This window comes from Sabethes cyaneus, chromosome 1 (genome assembly GCF_943734655.1).
Source record: "Sabethes cyaneus chromosome 1, idSabCyanKW18_F2, whole genome shotgun sequence".
Lineage (NCBI taxonomy): Eukaryota > Metazoa > Arthropoda > Insecta > Diptera > Culicidae > Sabethes > Sabethes cyaneus.
The window spans coordinates 87758321-87765774 of NC_071353.1; the positions used below are offsets into that span (position 1 = coordinate 87758321).

A 7454-nucleotide genomic window follows, 5' to 3' on the forward strand; every position below is an offset into this window, starting at 1 on the left:
GGGGGAAGAAGGTACTTCGGACTACTATTCCGCGGGAAGCTGCAAAATTTACGTATCATTGGCCGTTGTCGTTCGTTGCGGCATGCAGGCTGTTTGGCCCGATTACCGGTCTATATATAGCTTCCCGTCCTACCTGCGCGTTCATGTCACCGATGACGATTTTCACGTCCCGTCGCGGACAGCCATCATACACCTGCTCCAGCTGCGCGTAGAACGCCTCCTTCTCGTCATCGGGTCTCCCTTCGTGTGGGCAATGCACATTGATGATACTGTAATTGAAGAAATGGCCCTTAATCCTCAACTTGCACATCCTTGCGTTGATCGGTTGCCAACCAATCACACGCTGGCGCATCTTTCCCAGTACTATAAAGCCGGTTCCCAGCTCGTTGGTGGTGCCACAGCTCTGGTAGAAAGCAGCCGCTCGATGCCCGCTTTTCCATACCTTCTGTCCTGTCTAGTAAAGTTCCTGCAGTGCTACGACTTCGAAGTTTCGGGGATGTAATTCATCAGTGATATGTGAGTGATATGTGAGTGAATTGCAGTGAGTGCCGCTTAGATAATTTTCGTCGCATAAAATTTATAATTACTGTGATAGTTTTGCCAATTTTTATTCGCGATCGCTATTATCTAATACGCAAAGATCAGATTCATCAGAATCAAGTGAGGTTCATACGATAATCCAAGCCGTTATTCGCTTTTTTCGAACTTATTTTCGTCAAGCAACGATACGATGTCGAGCATTTGTTTTTCCTGCGCGAATGAGTTACCCGGTGAGGAGGAAATAACCTGTAAAGGATTTTGCAAATCTACATTTCATTTGGACTGTGTCGGACTTACAAATGAAGTAAGGGAGTTGATCCGCAGCCGCGAACAACTGTTTTGGATGTGCGCGGCATGCACCAAAATGATGAAAAATGCCACATTTCGTCAAGCAATCGCTTCTACAAACGAAGCTATGCTTCATCTCGAGGTGCAACAGAATAAAGTGTTAGAAGAGTTGCGAAGCGAAGTGCAAAAAAATACCGCAAAGATCAATACTATTCTTGATCTTACACCCCGTACCCCCAAACGCACTGCAAGCTTCAACTTCCCACCTCAAACTGCTAAACGTGTCCGAGTTGGTGCTAGTTGCGAAGCAGTAATGCGTAGCCAGCAGCGCACTGAGTTTATGGGTAACAAAGAGGTCGATGCCAATATAATAGTGCCGCTCGCTCGAGAGGAGACAAAATGCTGGCTGTATCTATCGAAATTTGATCCACGAGCCACCGTGGAAGAAATTTCGAACTTAGTGCGCAGCAATTTGGAAATTGAACCGGAATCCGCAATTGATATCGTTAAACTTGTTCCTCGGGATAGAAGACTGGAAGAGCTTAGCTATGTGTCTTTCAAGGTTGGAATTGGATCGGAATATAAAGAAAAAGCTATGTCTGCCTCGTCTTGGCAGAAGGGTATTTATTTCCGTGAGTTTGAATTCACTCGCGGGATTCAGCCGAAATTATTTCCTATTCCCCCGCCAAGCCAGCCAAACGAGTAATCCCCGATATTCTGCTTCGCCTCGTTTTTCACCGTTACTTAATGATTCCACTTGTCCAGAAGTGTATAACTGTTGCTTGCGTGATTCATCTGTTAAACAAAATTGCTATCAGTATGAAAAAAATGAAATAAGCCTGCACATATATTACCAGAATATGAATAGTATCCGAAGCAGTAGCCGGCTCGAAGCTGTCTTCATGTCCGCACTGGAGCGTGATTTCGATGTTTATGCTTTCTGTGAAACAAATTTAAATGAATCAATTCAAAATTCGTTTGTGTTTCCACAATCGTTTGTAGTTTACCGTTGCGATAGATCCTCATCGAATTCTGATAAAACCAGCGGCGGTGGTGTACTGATTGCTGTTAATCAGAAGTTTCATAGTAACGTTATTTTCGAATCGTCCTGCAATGAGGAAATTACCGTTAAAATCCGATTGAACAAAATTGAAATTATTCTTTGTTGTGTATACATACCTCCTGATTCGCATTTTGGTCGCTATGCATCATACGTAGAAAGCATCCGCAATATTGTAGATTCATCGTCACCTGAAAGCAAAATTGTTGTCGTGGGTGATTTCAATCTTAAAAACACAACTTGGTGTCGTGAAACTGAAAAGGATTTGCATTTCTTACCTTATCAAGTACGTCAGCCAGAAGAAGAACTGTTCGTTGATTCGATGGCTGCTTGTGGCTTTTTCCAAATTTGCGGTATCCCGAATCAAAACAACAGATTTCTCGATTTGTTGTTTACAACAGACGATGAGTGCTGTCGTATTGAGGTGAGTGATCCGCTGATCAAGACAGAAGTGCATCATAATGCTATGTCAATTGACGTTACTTTTACTGAGTTGATGATGATGATGATGATGATGATGATGGTCCCACCTCATACCCCTACAACGGTTTGAGCGAGACGATTTATCTATTAAGATATTTATGTAATAACAATGTAGCCAGGTGCAAAAGCAAATAACGAACTGGCTTCTAATACAGACATATCAAACTTTCAAGTGAATATCAACATTTTCAAAAAATGTCCAAGGCTCGTCCAAAACGTTTCCAACCCGAAAATTATCTGGACTTGATTAGGAATTGAACCTAATATTTAGCAGCACAAGCTGGTCAGAGTTGGTTCTAGATAACGATCTAGAACTACGAGGGAGATCCTGCAGAACTTTGGTGCTCGATATACAACTCCGCAACAAAGCGATGGTATACGAGTTCCAAAGTCCACAAGCAAACCCAAGCCTGTCCAGCTTCCGCTCCAAACCCTTTGTTCAGGACTTTAACCTGATCATTCAATTTCCAGATTGTGTATGTCTGTTCTCGCGCGCGTGGCTCAAACATGTGTAGCCTTCTCTAAACTTTTTTAATTAATAACAATTTCAAATTCATCATCATCAGTGAACATGATAACTTACTATATCCACTAAACTAATCCACTAAAGTTGTCTATGGCATCCAATGATTTTGTCGCACACTCCGATAAAGCGATAAAGGTGTTAGACACTCGCCTAATCGACGATGCTATGAGTGCACGGATTACCGAGGAATTACAAGATGTAGACTGGCGCGGCGTATTTATTTCTAACGATGCTTTTAATAGGGACGATATGAAACCTCACGTTGCTTCTATGTTGGATTTTCTACGGAAATTTTCCGTTTTGAATATAATTGACGGTGATACGTGGAATACCGAAACAGCTCTTGACTACAATGTGATTGTGTTTTATTATATTATATACGGCATATTATCACGCCATTGCCGTGTAAGAAACGTTAAAGACAACCGCAAATATCCGGTATGGTTCGATTATGAAACGATAAAATTGCTTAGGGAAAAAAAGAAGCTCTACAACAAATTTCGACGGACGCGGTATGTAGCTGATGAAATTGCGTATAATCGGACAAGAGACAACTTCAAAGAAAGAAACCGATTACTGCACCGCTCGTATTTAGACGGGCTGCAAAGAAATATCCAGTCTAACCCAAAATGTTTCTGGAATTTCATAAACAGCAAACGTAAAGACAAAGGTGTTCCTGTAAACGTTGTTCTAAATAACAGGAAAAGTGAAAATGTTCAAGACACCGTCGATTTGTTTGCTGATTTCTTTAAAAGTATCTACGACCGTGCAACCGTTACCAATGTCTCTGAATTTGTCGCACCCAACATGAGCATGCCTGTAATCAATTTAGATATCGAAACAATTTGTAATAAAATAAAATCGCTAGATGAATCAAAAGGACCTGGACCGGATGGGATACCGAACTCTTTGCTTAAGAAATGTGTGGATGGCTTGCTGCTTCCGCTGTTCATACTTTTCAACACATCTTTAACGACAGGATTGTTCCCAGACATCTGGAAAATATCATATATTGTACCAATTCACAAAAATGGTTCGAAAACGTTTATTGAAAATTATAGAGGTGTTTCCATTTTATCGGCTATTCCAAAAATGTTTGAAAGCATTGTTTATGATTATGTGTATACGTGGATCGAGCCTCTAATCCTAAACTGTCAACACGGATTTGTTAAAAAACGCTCAACAGTGACAAATTTAACAGAATTTGTTTCCAGAACTGTGCAATGGATGTCGGCTGGTTACCAAGTGGACACTATTTATACAGATATGTCCAAGGCGTTTGATTTGGTCAACATAAATGCAATGATTGCGGTTTTGCGAAAATATGGAGTTGATGGGGTCTGTTTAGTATGGATGCATTCATACTTGACTAACCGTTTGCAGTATGTAAGGCTACACAACACTGATACCAAAGTGTTTGTAACAAGTTCAGGAGTACCTCAAGGGAGTCATTTGGGACCTCTATTATTCGTGGTTGTCATGAATGAACTCCCAGATACGTTAGTGGATGTATTCGTGTTAATTTATGCTGACGACGTAAAAATATTTATACCTGTGCGCGGCTTGAAAGATTGTACGATTCTTCAAGAGAATTTAAATCGTTTTCTCCACTTTTGTGAACTGTTTGGGTTAAAAGTGAACGTTGCCAAGTGTAACGTGATTTCATTCGGTCGCAATTCTAACAAAATTGAGTATGAATACCATCTCGGTGCGGATTTAGTCCCAAGGAAAACGTGCCATTGCGATTTAGGCGTGGAAATGGACAGTGAACTGACCTTTAGTAAACATGTCGAGAAAATTGTAACGAAAGCGAACTCATTATTTGGCATGGTGAAGCGATACAGCCGCGAACTAGATGATCCGTACACGATAATCGCTATATACAATGGTTTGGTTCGCACGACCATCGAGTACGCAAGCGTGGTGTGGCGACCAATTTATAACGTATACATCAATCGAATTGAGCGGGTACAGAAAAAATTTGTGCGATATACTGTGCGTAATCTTGGTTGGAGAGACGAAATGCCGGACTACCGATCGCTATGCTTACTAGTAGGAATCAACAGTCTCAGCGATCGAAGAATTTTGATAGATGTGTTGTTTCTCAAAGACGTTGTTTCTGGAAAATACAGTGCTCCATATTTGTGCAGCCAGGTGACGAACTACGAAGGTAGAACCAACCTAAGAAGGGTTAGGCCGTTTCACCTATCAAACAGGTCGCAGAATTACGCCCGGAACGAGCCCATGTATCGGATAATGGGTGTTTACAATAATCTTCATCCCGTCATTTCTGTTAATATGTCTAGTGTTCAATTAAAATCTAGTCTTAGGGAATATTTTAACAATTCCATGTAATGTTGATAAGTCATTTTTTGTGTGTATTTATATTTTTTTAAGTCTGATAACGGGCAAAGCCTACACATCAATAAAGACAAATCAAATCAAATCAAATCATATATTATCCTATCGCAACCCGGGACGCCGAGCGATTTGCAATTCCATGTCCCGAGTTTCCAATCGTAGTCCTTATTTCATCGCGTGGGTCGACGCCGATTGTTCCGATCCTGTTGAGTGCGCCCTGTCGAGATGTACGTATCGATCAACCATCGTCCAACACATTGATCCAGCAACGTAACTACACCCATGCTCATGCGAGGGATCGTTTCGTCAGTGACGGGTAAATAAAGGGCAATTCGACTGTAAACAAACCAGAACAAAGAAGCTATAGAAAGGAAAAAGGTTCTGTAAAACTTATTACTAAGAAATTTCTATTCCTAAATTTACTTAAAAGATATTCTAAAGTTTAAACTTAAAACTAGCTAAATAATTATAGAAAGTGCACTTATATTTACTAAAAGTAGCTTGAGCGAGGATAGAAGGTGAGAATAATAAAGTATCAAGCCAGCTTACAGCATTTAATATAGTTTTAGGAAGCATAAAACTACCTAGCGAGAAGCAGAAAGTGCACTGGATTCACGGATTTAAATTAATGTTCCTAAAAGCAAAATCACTAAAAGTAGGTTTAACATAAAGTTTCTCTATAATCACTATTCTGTTATCATTCTTATGCAATTTACTCGGCTACAGGAATTTTATAATTTATATACGTACGAGGAATAAATTCATAAAATTAACAACTATATTCGCTTACGGAACATTAATTTAAATCCGTGTGAACTGTTCCGTAAGCGAATATAGTTGTTAATTTTATGAATTTATTCCTCGTACGTATATAAATTATAAAATTCCTGTAGCCGAGTAAATTGCATAAGAATGATAACAGAATAGTGATTATAGAGAAACTTTATGTTAAACCTACTTTTAGTGATTTTGCTTTTAGGAACATTAATTTAAATCCGTGAATCCAGTGCACTTTCTGCTTCTCGCTAGGTAGTTTTATGCTTCCTAAAACTATATTAAATGCTGTAAGCTGGCTTGATACTTTATTATTCTCACCTTCTATCCTCGCTCAAGCTACTTTTAGTAAATATAAGTGCACTTTCTATAATTATTTAGCTAGTTTTAAGTTTAAACTTTAGAATATCTTTTAAGTAAATTTAGGAATAGAAATTTCTTAGTAATAAGTTTTACAGAACCTTTTTCCTTTCTATAGCTTCTTTGTTCTGGTTTGTTTACAGTCGAATTGCCCTTTATTTACCCGTCACTGACGAAACGATCCCTCGCATGAGCATGGGTGTAGTTACGTTGCTGGATCAATGTGTTGGACGATGGTTGATCGATACGTACATCTCGACAGGGCGCACTCAACACTCCCCCCGGAATGCGCGAAGAATTCTCTAGTAGCGGATTCTAAACAACGCCTATGTCGAGCACAGCTATGGATACCGCAGGTCGCTCGTATATGCCCCCGGAAGCAGTTTGTACGGTCACGCGACGTACCTGCCCATCGTTTCCTTGATGCGCTGCGATGACCCTGCCCTTGGGCCAGCAATTTCTTGGCAGTTTCGGGTCGACGATCAGTACGATGTCATTAACGGTTATCGGTTTAGCTGGAGTAGACCACTTTGTACGACGAGTGATACTAGGAAGATAATCTCGCACCCACTGCCGCCAGAATCTGTCCGCCATGAGTTGTGATTGTGTGTAGGAATTCTTCAATAGCACGGGGCTATCGTCGAGCGGTGCCCAAGATCTTAAGCCGTTCGATGACCCGAGCAGAAAATCATTAGGAGTCAACACGGGAGAGGAGTCATCTTCGATCGGGATTTCGGTAAGGGGTCGAGAATTGACTATATTTTCAACCTCCGCCAGTGCATTCTGCAGGACCTCGTCTGTTGGCAACCTGCTCGATTGTAATATGGTCAGATTTTTCTTGACTGTACGGATCAACCGCTCCCACGCTCCTCCCATATGTGGTGATAGAGGCGGGTTGAAAACCCATTGAGTGTGAGGTGAGTTAAACTCTTTCGCGAACCTATCGTGATCCAGCTGTTTAATTGCTGTCCGCAGCTCCTTACTGGTCGCTTGGAAGTTGGTACCCCGATCGCTGTAGATGACAGCCGGAACGCCTCTTCTAGCCATAATGTTTCTGATCGC

The 7454-nt window shown here is 40.9% G+C and overlaps 1 long non-coding RNA gene across 1 annotated transcript; it reads right to left on the minus strand.

The window, feature by feature from the left end:
- Positions 1-1442: 1442 nt before the first annotated feature.
- LOC128732591 (uncharacterized) lies at positions 1443-2377 on the minus strand. Its single transcript, XR_008411815.1, has 5 exons — positions 2167-2377; positions 2008-2079; positions 1836-1936; positions 1683-1768; positions 1443-1623 (listed from the first exon to the last, which is right to left on the minus strand). It is a non-coding gene; the product is annotated as an uncharacterized LOC128732591 (long non-coding RNA).
- Positions 2378-7454: the final 5077 nt, after the last annotated feature.